At 45.2% G+C, this 14,218-nt stretch overlaps 1 long non-coding RNA gene across 3 annotated transcripts in view; it reads left to right on the forward strand.

The window, feature by feature from the left end:
- The first annotated feature begins 5,498 nt into the window (after positions 1–5,498).
- The window catches only part of LOC109283651 (uncharacterized), a 34,530-nt gene continuing 25,810 nt past the window's right edge, over positions 5,499–14,218 (forward strand). For 2 of the 3 annotated variants that reach the window (XR_009461726.1, XR_002090914.2), the window contains exon 1: positions 5,499–5,621. This is a non-coding gene — a long non-coding RNA (uncharacterized LOC109283651). Of the gene's footprint in view, positions 5,622–11,297; positions 13,194–14,218 lie in introns of those variants that run through there. The other variant, XR_009461727.1, reaches the window with a different exon arrangement.

A 14,218-nucleotide genomic window follows, 5' to 3' on the forward strand; every position in this document is an offset into this window, starting at 1 on the left:
CAGAGCAGCGGCGGTGTGCAGGCCGGGGAACCACCCGCGCAGCTCGTTAGACGCGCTTTCATACGGCTGGGACGGAGCGATGTCAGCAAGAGGCGCCGCTCAGGGGAAATAAAATGTGGCCCCGAAGGCAGAGGTGGCGCGTGGCGGGAGGACGTGGAGCCCGGGAGGAAGCCTGGGAGTGGAACCGGGCCCCCGCAAGGGATCTTGGCCGTGGGCCAAACAGGCTGCAGCTGCGCCGGGAGCGACGGAGGCGGGGAGAGCCGCGCCACCGGGGAAGAGCGGCGAAACTGACGAGGGAGCCGGCAGAAGCTCCGAGGTGGAGCCCAGAGAGAGGGCCAGCTGGAACCACTGGTGAGGTAACTGGGGACGTGTTGGCAGAGGCTCCGGGGAGCCGGCGGGAACCCCAGTGAGGGAACCGGACGGGAGCCGGCGGAAACCCCGGTGAGGGAACCAGGGAAGACCTGGCAGAGACGCCGGTGGGGCGTCGGGGAAGAGAGCCGCAAGGGGCAGAGAGGGCCCTCGATGTCCAGTCCTTATTCGGGGACAAGGGACAGAAGGTCCACGACCAAAGGTGGCATTGGCTGGGGTGTAGGGGAGGTTGGAGCCCCGTGTGAGCCCGCAGTGAGGGGGACTTCCCTGCTGCAGGCCCAGCTGCGACCGCGGTCGGCGAGTTCCGGGGACTCCCCAGCGAGAGCGGGGCAGGCCCGGTTAGCCACCCGCACAAGAGCTGCCCGGGAGCACCTTCTGGAGCAGAGGCAGGCACAGTCATCAAAAGCGTGATGCTGTTTCGAGGCTGTTTGACTTTTCACCCATAGGCTATAATGGGGAGCTTGAAACAGCCTCTCTCATCTGGCAGGCAGATTGGGGCCCAACCCCAGGAGGGCTGCGGGGGCTGTGCCAGTCCTTCCAGGGCTGTGGGCCCCCATCTGCCTGCCAGATGAGGGAGGGATGCCAGCTGGGACCGGGGAGGGGAACTGAGCCCCATCACTCAGTTCCCCTCCTCAGTGCTGGAATCGATCGGGGAAAGGAATTGGGCTGAGCTGAGCACTACCATGGGGCTGAGGAAACAAACGCACGCCAGCTGGGCTGAGTTCCCCCCTCCCAGCGCAATGATCAGGCTGGGGAAATGAACACATCCCAGCTGGGCTGAGTTCCCTTTCTGAGCCCCATGGTTGTGTTGGAGAGGGGAACTCAGCCCAGCTGGGCTGAGTTTATTTCCCCAGCCCCATGGTTGCACTGGGGTTTGGAACTCAGCCCAGCTGGGCTGAGTTGCCTTCCCACCTGACTGTAAGGCTGGGGGGGCAAAATGAGCAATCGGGCTCAGTTCTGGCCCAGTTCCCCTCCCCAGTGCTGCAGTCGGGCTGGGGAGGGAAACTGAGCAATCAGGCTCAGTTCCCTTCTCCAGCCCGACTGCAGCACTGAGGAGGGGAACTGAGCCGGTGCTCAGTTCCCTTCCCCTGTGCTGTGATCATTTTCCCACAGCCCAGCTGCGGCAGGTGGGGAGAGCCTGGGCTGCGGTCCCTGCCTGGCTGAGCCTGGAGCCACTGGGAGCACAGCCATGGTTCTCCCTTGTCTCCCACCACCTGGATGCTGGCTGCTTCGAAACATTTTGAAATGTTTCAACTAGCCTCATTTTGTTTCAAGGCTGTGTCAAAGTCTTTTGTTTCATTTTGATTTTGCTGTTTTGAACTCCAAATGAGTTGAAACAGTGTCAAAACAAAACAGCTGGTGAAATTTCACACAGCCCTAATGGCCAGGTCATCACTGTCTTGGAGTGACTCAGCTACTAGAAAATGGGACACTGACAGACAGCATAGTTCAGAATCTGCTTAAATTTGTTCTGGGAAATTTGACTGAGGACTAAGTTAGAGGACTATAAAAAAGTGACATAAATTACCTCTACCAGAACCACCGCTGGTCTTGAGTTGAGTACTGCCTGGTCAGATGGGACAATCTGGCTCTAATAAATGATTTACCCAAGGCAGTAATGGGCGCTAGTGTCAGGCCTTCCAACTTTGATGCTTCTCTAAGCATTTTCATCCTAGCTCTTTCATATTACAGTATGTTCTTCATCACAGGTTAAGTTAAATGATCTCACTAAAGGGGAGGACTGCAAAACACAAGTGGACTTCTTACATCTGGAGTTTCTGAATTCTCATATTCCAATTAAAAAACTCAGATTTTGTGGCAGGAGGGCAGGGTAATGCATAGGAGATAGTAAAAACTATCTGATCCTGAGAAGCTGGTTTAACGAATGTCTCCAGCAAACACTGAGAAGTCTGGGGGACATTCTAACACATTCTGGCTGACTATGACCCTCAAGGTGTCATCTGTCAGCCAGGTCTAGCTAACATACACCACCATACTGGCACTGCTTTTTCCTTTCCACTGAAATAGCCTCAAAGTCAGGGACTATTGGAGTAAGTGGCACAAAGAGAGGTTGTTAAATCTCCATAATTGAAAGAACAGCTTATACAAACACTTGTCAAAGATGGTTTAGACAGGCATGATACTGCCTTGAACAGGGGTTTAGAATAGATGACCTCCTGAGGTTCTTTCCAGCCCTGTTTTTCTGTGACCCTAATAAAGCAACTGATAACATCAGTTCTATATCTACTGAAATCTCTGTAGATCAAGTGAAATCCCTAAGTAAGGAAGATCTAGCTTTGTTTTGGAGCACATTAGAGAATCTGGCCCTAAGAGTTTAAATTCACAAATAAAACATGAAAATAAATGTAGCAAGGGGAATAAATTCTCCACCTCAGCTGTGCATTAATTAACTGAGTGTTTGACTTGGGGGAATAAAGAGTTGCCCTTCGCTGTTCACAGCACTTTCCTTTAACCTACTCCTTTTGTATATCCTGAACTTGTTGAGCAACCAAAGCTTTAACTGCCTGCTAATTTTGTGTTGGGTCGAATTAATTTTGAAACCAAATTAATTAAAGCAGATGAAGCTTTGTTTATCCATTATTCATGAAGCTTGTTGGAACAGGAGGGAGTGCATTAGCTTTATTTAAGGTATTACTTTGCTTTAACGAACTCTTTTTTTTGTCCTTTAATGTGCCGTTTGCTCAAAAGTTCAGTTTTGGAGTGTGGGGGAGTTAGTGGTCTAGTGCAAATAATGTAATTAACAGATTTAGTTTGCTTTAAAAGGCTGCAACTAATAGGCACCAACAGTATCTGTATCAAACAATAGTGTTCAAATGGAGAACAAGTGTGGGTGTCAAGCTCTGGAGCAGATTTCATTCCCAGCTGGTGGAGCTGGAGGATGCAGGGCATAAATACACTAGCCAGAAAAACCACAAATCTCATAACAAGTTGCTCAAAGAGGAAAGAACTATAAAATTCTCAGGATTCAAATACCAACTTCACTGGCGCAGATGTCTACAGATGCCTAACTCTTGGCTCTCAAAACAAGTGCTCTACTCCCAGCTTAGTTGCGGCTTGAGATCTCGGGGTGGCCAGAGAAAAAATTGCAAGGATACACTGCAGGCAGACCTCAAGAAAACAGATACTGATATTGAGAACTGGGAGGAACTGGCTGCTAACGGGCTCCAGTGACACTGCAACCTCATCCAAGTGGCAGCTTGTTTTGAGGTAAAGCATCTTGCCCTCAAAGCAAATGAGAGAGAACAGAGGAAGGAAAAGGAGAGGAATCCCAGCCTAAATCCTACTCTCCTCTGTAACTTCTGCAAACAGATCTGCGGCTCAAGAATTGGACTCTTAAGTCACCTCAACGAGCTGTGGTAGAAAACATCCTTGAATCAAGGGATTGCCGATGCAACGGATGGCTCAGTAAAGGCCTCTGCTCCTTGTGCAGCAGTGGTTACAAACGCCAATGGAATATTTGGCTCCATAAATAATGGACTAGAAAATAATTGAGAGCACACTAATATCATTATATACATAGGTGGCACACCCTATTGTCACTGGGGACATTGCATTCTATTCTTGTTGCCCTGTCTAAACTAAATATAGTAAAAACAGAGTGCTTCAGAGATAAGAATAAATTGAAGCATAGAACATACTTATGAAGAGAGACCAAAAAAAGACTGAGCACCACAATGAACAGCCACAATCTTCTGGCCCTACAGACTAGATCCCACATTCAGGTGTGGTCAAAGGGCTGAACCTATCATGAGGGGAGGGGAAAGGTGAGGGGGTAGCTGTGTGCCAGATCTAGCTGTGTGCTGCCCTGACCCACGTGCAGCATCCGACATCAGAATGACCCCATGCCAGCACAGTCTAGCATGCAGAGCCATGTCATTTGTCCTGTGTTTCTCTCCAGTGGGGTCAGAAATTAGCAGCTGGGGACCAGTGGCAGCCATCCCACTAGGTTCCCATTGCACCTGAAAATTTGGCAGTAGGGGAGCGGCAATTAATGCTGCCATTTCTCCCTTACTGCCAGTTTCTGGACTCATGGGGAGAGCTACAGGCTGTTTGACATGGCTTTGTGGGCTGGATTTGGCCCATGGGTTGAAGTTTGAGCACTACTAGTTTGGAGTCATGATGAGTCAGGTCTTATTTACACTTTAACTTGTACTAACTTAATAAATAGAGTGGTTTTAAAATCAAATGAGTTAAGCAAGTGTAGACATTCCTGTTTTGGTTTAAAATGGATTGAAGTGTGAAACAAATAAACCACTTCTTAAAACTGAAACAAACTCATGTAAAGACATCCAAGTAAGTCCTTTTCCTTTTTTTCATAGTACAAAGAAAATTGGAGAGTCTCAAAAATGGAAAGGCAACACATTTAAAATTGATAAAAGGAAAAAAAAATATTTGAGTTCTGCAAGTTAACCATTGCCACAAGATTTTCCTGAGGCCAAAAGTAGGCTTTGTAAAAATATTAGACATTTCTACAAAGCATGAAAGGCACTTGACTATCTTACAGAGGACACAATTATAAGGGGTCTAAACCTCATGCTTCAGGGCATACACAAATCATTGTAACAAGGAATTAGGGGGAACCCCTTTTATGGGCAAGTCATTCCATTTCTGTTCACTGCAAGGTTTCATATACTTGCCCCTAAAACTACTGTTTTTGGACAATGCTAAAATGAGTTATTGGTTATCTACTGTACTTTTATGCCCTGCATGACTGTGATACTTGAGCATCCATGTGCAAAGTTCTCCACATTTTACAGATTGGGGAAACTGAGGTGCAGAAAGATTAAGGCCCAGATTCTCAAAGTGTTTTAGGTGCCAAAATGCTGTGAAGGATCTGGGCCTAAATGACTTGCCCAAAGTTAAACAGGAAGTTGTTTCCTGTTTAGCCACTTGAACACAGGTCTGTCAAGACCTGCTCTGTTCCCTAATAACTGCATCATTTTCCTTCCTGGGACTAGATATGCCTTTGTTCTGCTATAGTACTTCTTGGGTGCCTCCTCTGAGAACAATTCAGTCACAAGGTTGGGTGTTGCTGAGCAAAACAGAACACAGAGAGAATGTAAAGCATTAGAAAGTTCAAGGTAAAAAAGGGAGATGACAAGGAGAGAGTTACATTCCCTTTTCTTCTCTGTATTTTTACCAGCACTTCATTTTCAAACAGCTGAAGAACGGTTGTAAAGCGATGAGAAATCATCAGAACCAGGACAAGAGAAAAGAAGAGACAAGAGGCTGTAAGTACTGAACACTGGGGTGGTGTTTGCACCGAGGCCACAAGATAAAGACTTCTACAACTTAAAAACCATGAATCATTTAATGAGACTATACATCTGCTTTAGTTATCATTATGGTCAATGATATCCAATAACTTCTATTAAGGAGATTATTGCTGGAGGGTGCATGCTGTTTACGAGCCCGTAATTGCTGCATCTTGATCTAAATAAACTTGGGAACTGAAAGCTGAAGTTTTTATAGGGAATAAATTCCTTCAGCCTCAGAGTTTATTAGCTGAGGATATGGTTATAACCTGTAAACAGGAAGCGCTGAAGTTATCATCCTGTCTCACCCGTCTCAACCCCTTCTCACACCCCTGGCTTCTCATGGCTCTCACAAATGGTGTGACCCTAGCCCTTTGAAAGGTATTTGTTCTTTTTGAACAACTATTTCCCCATTTTGCAGCTTCTCCTCATCCCCACCTTTAGTCATAGTCCTCTCTCATCAGTTTACAGGATTTAGAAGTCAAAAGTCATAGCAAATTAGCTAATTCTCAACTTTGAAATAAAAGCGGTAGATGGGCTACATTCCCTGAGAGTGGCTGGGGGGGGCCGTGGGGGGGAGGGGATTTTCAACTGGCTTTAAAACGAGTTTGAGTAAATTAATCGTCAATTTGGTTTGGGATGCTAGTATAGAAACAAAGACGCTTCTCACACTACCTCACTTGGGGTGAAATCACAACTCCTTTTAAGTAAATTGGAGTTCTGCTACTGACCTCAGTGGAGCTGGATGTCATCTTTTGCCTCTGACTGGGAAGACAAGGAGTGTGTCAAGCCAAAGAACCGAGGTGGCCATACAGGTTCTCAACCAAAAGGATGAGGAGCTGAATAACTAGAGTACAATTATTTGCATAATCACAGGAGAAGTAAAAAAAAATCACCACACTGTCTACATGTAAATCCCTGCATGCCTTCTGGCTAAGGGCTATTAGTAGCCAATCAGGTTGCAGATATTTGCATATTGTGCTGCTATCAAATAGCCAGTCGACTGTGCCTAACTGTACAGAATACTTGCATTCTGGCCTGCTGAAAATATTCCACTGCAGCAGACTGTAATTGTTATTAGCTAGTGTTATATGTTAAGTAGGGGAATATTTTAATATAATAACTGTAAGCACTAAAATGGTGTGAATAATTCATAGCAAATTATTTATTCGATAAATTTAGCCTCTTTTACTCTTCAGTTTTCCAAATGCAAATTTACTATTTTCTCAAAATGTATTTATTATTCAGAATTACTCACTAAGCAGTTTCTGGGAATACTTGGTCTGCAGAGTCTTCTGGGTTTGCTAGTTTTGAATGAGCCCATAAGCTTCATGGCTTTATTTTTCTTTATTGCCTGAATGATCAAAACTTCTAGTTGGATGTTTCCATGAAGAGAACATATGCTTTAAGAGCAAGACAGAGTATTGCTTGTTTTCGGTACTACTCACAATGTACATGGTGCTGTACAAATCTGCAGGAAAGTACAGTCCCTGTTAGAAAGATCTTTCACAGGCTGGATGAAGAGAAAGATGGTCTTGAAGTTAGGACATTGGTCTAGGAACTAAAAAATATGAAAAATACAGATGATTCAGTTTCCCTACAATCCCCGCCCCCCCCTTTTTTTTTTATTCACTAGGAAATTAATTTAATCTAAATCTAGGATTTAATTTCTACATTGGGACAAGGCAATAAAAGGTTAGTGTTGATCATATAGGCTGTCCAATTTGGTGAGAATGTATTATCAGGAACTGTTCATGGTTGGATGGAATTTTCCTGGACACACAATGAAAGCATTAATGTTTAATGATCGGCCATCAGGGGAAGGAGAACAGGCAAAACCAACTTCGACTTCCAGCTGAAGCAAAAAACTTGGTGTCAGCAAACTGTCATGAGAATCTAGCTAGCCAGTAAAGATGGAAAAAGAAAAATCCTAGAGGCTTTGGACTAGAGAGATGGGTAACATGGCCAGAGTCAACCCTCATGGAGGCTTTGCTTTGCAGTGTCATAAATTTCATAGACATTAAGGCGGGAAGGGAGCTCGCAAGATCATCAGGTCCAGCCTCCTGCCCAAGGGGCAGGAAGTCAGCAGGGGTCAAATGATCCCAGCAAGATGGGCATCCAAGTGTTTTTTGAAAGTATCCAGAGTAGGTGCTTGCACCATCTCTGGGGGAGTCTATTTCAGGACTCAGACAGAAAAGAAGTTTTTCCTTATGTCCAGCCAAAACTGGTCTTCCAGGAGTCTGTGACCATTGGACCTTGTCTTCCCATGGGGTGCCCTGGGGAACAGACATTCTCCCAGTTCCTGATGAGCACCTCTTATGTACTTACAGACTGCCACCAAGTCCCCCCTGAGCCTTCGCTTCTCCAGGCTGAAGAGTCCCATGTCTCTCAGCCTCTCCTCATAAGACCTGCTCTCTTGTCCTCTAGTCATTTGCGTGGCTCTCCTCTGGACACTCTCAAGCTTCTCCACATCCTTTCTGAATTGCAGAGCCCAGAACTGGACACAGTATTCCAGCTGTGGTCTCACCAAGGCCATGTAAAGTGGGAGGATGACTTCCTGCGTATTGCTTGAGATGCATTGGTAGATGCAGGCCAGAGTTTGGTTAGCTTTGCCAGCTGTGGCATTGCATTGGTGGCTCATGTTCACCTTGTGGTCAATCATGACCCCCAAGTCTCTTTCGATCATGGTGCTAGCGAGAGTAGCACTGCCAAGCCTATAACATGTCACCCTGAGGACCCTAGCACTTCACATTCCCATTGGCTAAATAAGGCTCCCTTTGATTTGAAAAACCTTTCAGAGAGGCAGAAGAGTCAGCAGCTAGTTGCATTGCTCCCCAAAGGGACAAAGTCTCAAAGGAGTTCCAGTTCTTTAAGACTGGCTGGAAGAACCATAGTGAGGAACAGTTGTAGGGAAGCCAAGAGACCTAGTCCTAGCGTAGATGGGCTGTTGTCCTCACCCTTTGAAAAGTCCAAGGCCCAGCACAAAAAGAGGACCACTCCAGAGACATTATGTAATGGTCTGAGGTATACTTCTCCCTGAGAAAGAATAACAATGATTCAGAAATTCTGCAACCCTGGGCTTTTATCTTCCTGGGCTTCAGTTTCTGGTCTGTAAAATGGAAATAATAATGTCTTCTTGTCCATTAAGGCTATAAACTGAGATGGATACTGCCTCTTACTATGTGCTTGGACAGTGATTAACAGGGTGAGGCTGAAATACAAATAATAATGAAAGATGATAGGCAAGGGAAAATGGGTTCAGCATGTAAGTGGAGGGATTCAGTGACAGTTGATTCTATCCTGACAACAGGTTATTTTAACAGTTCAGTTCATTTTCCACCATTATAGAAATTCTCCCCATCTAAGTTCTCACTTTGCTCATGTCCTCTATTATAAATAAATGTCCTCTATTTATTATTGCTGTGGATGGTCCTCCCAACATGGTGGTAGGGTTCTGCTGAGTCATTTCCAAAGAGGTGCAGACATGGCTGTAGAGGAGAGTGGAATTTGAGGGAGTCTGGTTAGGTGCCATGTTGCTGGGGAAAGGGTTGGATGCTGTTGGACAGAGATGCTCCTAGCAAGGCTCTGCTGGGGTTGCTATTTGAAAGTTGTGGACTCTGTCAGGAGTGCTGAATGGGGAGCGAGCTGGGGTTTCTTCCTCTTCATTCCTATACCTCCCTCTGCTCCAGGGAACATCACCAAGCTGAGTAGCTGACTCAATGAGATGAATAGTGAAGACACTGTCAAGGCAGGTTGGTCCTTAACTAGGATGAGAGAAGCAGACTTGTAGCAAAGAAGGATGCAAGACATTGCAAACAATGGAAATGAGCAAAATCTCTCTTTCTTGTTAGCCCTAAACATGCTCCTCTGGCATCTTAACAGCTGCCAAGGCTGGGCAATTTTGCTTTGGCTGTCATCCCCCTTCACAATCCACCTGAGCTCCCCACCTCCATTTGGTGGAGGCTACTAGTGGTCTGTATGAAGGTGCTCTTGCTCTGGTATTTGAATATAACACTGCATCAGCTGCATGTTTCTAGGGGATCGCTCATCCACCTCTTCCACACAGGGCAGTACTCCAGTGACATGTAAACCTGAGTTTTAAACAGGAACTTACGGGGTAGTGAAGGACTATGTCATTTCTCCTCCCAATTGCTGAGTGATCCTCAGTACATCCCTACACAGACAGCACTGCTCTCCGTCAGCAGAGGGAGTCTGCTTTCTATGGGAAGCTGGGGGAGAAAGCAAATACACTGGCTAAGCTCCACTGACAGTAGAATACAACTCTATTTTGTAGAGTGCATTTCTTACAAATAGCATCCCAAGACACTTATCAGAGTTAAATAATACGTAATAGCAGAGGGAGAGAGAAATTAAGAGGTACGGGCAAAAGGAGAAGAGAGGTTTTCAGATGAGATTTGAAAATAGATGGAAAGTCGATGAGGCAGAAAGATACAAAAAGGCTGTTCCAGATGGTGGAAGTTACAAGGGAAAACAGGCTTTCACAGTAGTCGCTGCATGAACGTGTTTAGGAACAGGGAGATGACCCTGTGGTCCTGGGGCAGAAAAAATGAGGGAAAAGAGTGGAGGGAGGAGGTCTACAACTTAGGTCTCCGAGATCCCACGAGGGGCTAAATAAGGACACTGGCTGTGAGCTGGTTCCTGAAATGAACAGGGAGCCAATGGAGCCTGGGGAGGACAGGGACAATGTGGCTGTACTTCTTTGTATGCATGAGAAGGCAGGCACAGCAGCTTTCCACACAGACTGTAATCAAGGGAATTTAAAGAAGATGGAGGAAGTAATAAAGCAAGAAGATGAAACAGGTGAAGGGTGAGGAACCGGCATATGTAGAGGGGAATTTCCCCTGCTTCCGCTGCAGTCTCAAGGGGTCAGCTTGAGACATGTCAAATCCAGAAGGCACTGGGCATATACTCTGGTTTGCTGGCCCTTGCTGCTTTCTCCTTTTTGAACAGATGTTCCATTGCAAGCTGGTTGCAAAGTTTCTTCAGGGAAGCAGCCCTCCTTTAATCTGATAAGCAGTCAGATGCAAGAGCATGGACCAGGGGGTACTTGAAGGTCTGTGGCTTTCTGTAACAGAAGGAACAAAGTGCTATTATCTGTGGTTCTTTGTGTATTGAGGACTGGGATAAAAACTGAGCACAGCATGTGCATATAGTATTAATAAATGAAGATGTGAAGGAGAACAGAGGAAAAATACTTGGAGACTATGTTTTGTCTAGCCACAAAGGACTAAGAAGAATTCCCCAGGGGTGAAGCTGTAAGTGAAAGAGTGGGCATGTTCATGGGATTCTGGGAGCTCAGGGTTGCTCTGTTCCCCACAGGTAGCTCAGGGTTTCTCTGCCTTACAATGAAGACTAGTTCAGCCTTGGATCAACTCAGAATGGAGACGATACAAGGCTGTCTTACACCCATCCTTGCGCTCTCTTCTCTGGGGTTATGTCCTCTGTTCTATGCCTCCGAGGAGTTACAGCTCCAAGTCTGCCCCCTATTAAAACTTCTCTAACATCCAGCTGTGCCACCTCTTTTCTTTTAAAGGCAGCTGGACTAATCTCCAGTGACTTGTAAACCCATGGCACCATTGCAAAAAAAAAAAAAAAGTGGTTTTCCAACCAAACTGATGAATTTTAAAGGTGGGGATGGGGATAGGAAAGGAGCTGGTGAAGGCAAAAATATGAAGAAAGATGGTAGAGGGTGGGGAAAGGAGAGAATGTGCAAGAAAGACTCTGTGTTCAAAAGCTGACAAAGGAGGGATAAAATGTAAAGCTATGCCAAGGCCTGAAATTGCAGAGCAAGAAGAGCTGATAAAAAACAAACAAAACATTTTTAGTCATCAGGCTAAAAGCCATCAAGGTACTTCAGACATGGGGTAAGAAATAGCTGGCTTGAATTACTCACCCACACCCTTTCTTTCTTGGGCATATCTCAGAAAGTATTTGGTGCCCCAGCAGAAGCAGATGAGGAAAAGGCTCTACAAGAACCAGGTGCTAGATGGGAGAGTGAAGGCAGAACAGAAGACTCATGGTCAGAGATGGCCAAAATTCACCGGTGAGTCAAAGTGAGGAAGAACAGGGATCTTCAGTGAAGCATACAAGTGATTATTACCAGCTGGAAACTGGGGCATAAAGTAAGCTGTCTCACATATAACCTGATATAGAGTCCACAGAAGTCAGTGGGAACTTCTAAGGAAAAAAAAAAAGGTGACTCTGGAACAGGAGGGAGCAAGACAATAGTTCATCTACAGGGGTGTGAAAATCAAAAGGAGTGAGGCTTGGAGATTGTGTGCTGAAGGAACACCCAAAAGTTTTGATTAAGCCAGGTCCTTAACCTTACTCCTCATTGACAATGGAACTCCCTATGGGGCATGATTACAGGTTTGCCTTTGTTCTTTCAAAAGTTATTGACTTCTAGAAACCTGGAGGAAAATGTAATTCTGGAAATAAATATATGACTATAATTAATATTCTAATAATAAGAACCCCTTAAGTGTTCTTTCACAGAGAAAAGCTGCATAGAAGCCCCAGGCTCCTTCCGACATGAAAGACATGACATTGTCTTTTTAATTGTTTTTGTTTTTTTGATATTATGCATATTGAATCCACTTTGCCTGAAACCACTGGGTCAGGAAAAAGGCTATAAAAAATGAAGGTGATGGGTTTCATAGAGACAGAAACCTGAAAAAAACCTTTTTTTGCTATTATTAGACAAGGTTAGAGTCTTCTCCTAGCTAAATTCTGACTCAGAGAAGTATAATGACCCTAAAATCTCTCCGCTGCTTCACGGGACACTTAGGTCACGTCAGTGTGTGATATTAAAGAAGCACCCTATTTCATTCCAGAAGTGTTTGCAGTTTAAAAATGGAAGAAGAGATTTGCCGCATGGTTGGTATATCAATTCATAAACTGTTCTGAAATCCTTTGGGGGTGCAAGACGTTATAGAAATGCAAGATATCATCATCTTTGGGCCAGAGAGCTCCGATTGTTTGTGCAAGCAAGGAGGAATCAGATCTCGTCAAAATCCACTGGGTGTGCTGAAATGAGGGAAGATGGAAAATGCAACAATCTGGATCTTTAACCCAAGTCTGCCTGAAGCAGCTTTAACTCAGGCTGGATACAGGCAGCCCCTCCTCCCTTCTCATCGCCACAGAGGGCGGTTTTTAGACTAGTATCAGATGCCTTCCCACTGACAGAATAGTTTCTGAAGACAAGGAGAAGTGATCCCCCACTTTCTGTGGGTTCTGGCAATCTACTTATGTAGGACGCTGCACCTCGTACCCCTTCCAAGGACACCTTTCCCCCTGCCGACTTCGCCCCCACACCTTCTCAAATGAAGAATTTGAACCCTGCTAAAGGATCCCCAACAGGAAGAAAGAGTTTATTGTTTCTGTGAATTCATTTCCTTCCCGGATTTGAAGACTGATAGACTCCTAGTGTGGAAAGGAATATGCCAATAAAGCAATTGTCCTGATTATCAGAGGGATACACTTTGCTGGGAGATATTTACTTTTATTTAATTAAGCTGCTTTAATAAGGTAAGCACCACACAAAGCATTTAGCAAACTCCATTAAGGTAAGTTTGACTCATCATTTGGCAGCATGGAGAAACAACTGAAAGAGAGTACAGGGCTGCGTAGCAAGATATTTATCCCAGATGACAACAAATTATTACTTAGAGAGCCCATAGTGTGCTGTTAGCATGCTCTAGCAATTGCCACACCTGGACTTGCTTCCTCAGTGCAACCAACAGGGCATTCCTCCACCCTTCCTCCCCCTGTACCTCCACCAGCTGCATCTGAGGTTGTGCTTCTGCCCCTCTGCCTCTCCAGCAAGGCTTGGGCAGTGTTGTGTGCCTCAGTGTTTCCGCCTAGACAGTGGGAATGAACCCTGCCTCCCCAGGCTGCTGTGAGGATTAATGATGCCTCTCCAGCTACTAAGCCCTATTCATGCCTAAACCAGGGGCTTCCAACAGCCTAATCCATGCAGTTGAACAATATTTAAGGAGGCCAGCATGATCCCACATGCCAAGACCTGTGTGGGGGAAGAGAATAGCACAGCCACAACTCATTCCTGGAGAGAGGCATGATAGACTGTTCCGCTAGAATCAGGTACCCAAGAGATTGAAGCTGAAATAAGCTTTTTATAGCACTTAATAGAGCAATACAAATTGTTTATGAATAAGACAGTAAGACAAGTAGGTAAGGCTGATCAAACCAAATAAGCAGAGGTTCACTCATAATAGAATTTTAATATTTGAAACAGCATGAGATTCATCATAAATCTAAGTCCTAAAAGCCTATCATAGTGATTTTCAGCCCAGGTGCTGAGGTGCCATGAGATCTTTTAAAGGATGCCACAGGCTTCCACACAATATAAGTGTTGTTAGGTGTGCAAACACATACATGCGATGCCCAAAATAAACCTAGAGATTTCAAACTGGAATCCATAATGGCAAAAACATTCTGGTCTGTTGTAGTCTTCTTGAGTTCTTTGCAACAGAAGAATTGCTGTATCATTTTTCCATAGCCAAGAAACAAATGAAAGCTAAGAGCTAGTGTCT

Source organism: Alligator mississippiensis, chromosome 4 (genome assembly GCF_030867095.1).
Source record: "Alligator mississippiensis isolate rAllMis1 chromosome 4, rAllMis1, whole genome shotgun sequence".
Taxonomy (NCBI): Eukaryota; Metazoa; Chordata; order Crocodylia; family Alligatoridae; genus Alligator; species Alligator mississippiensis.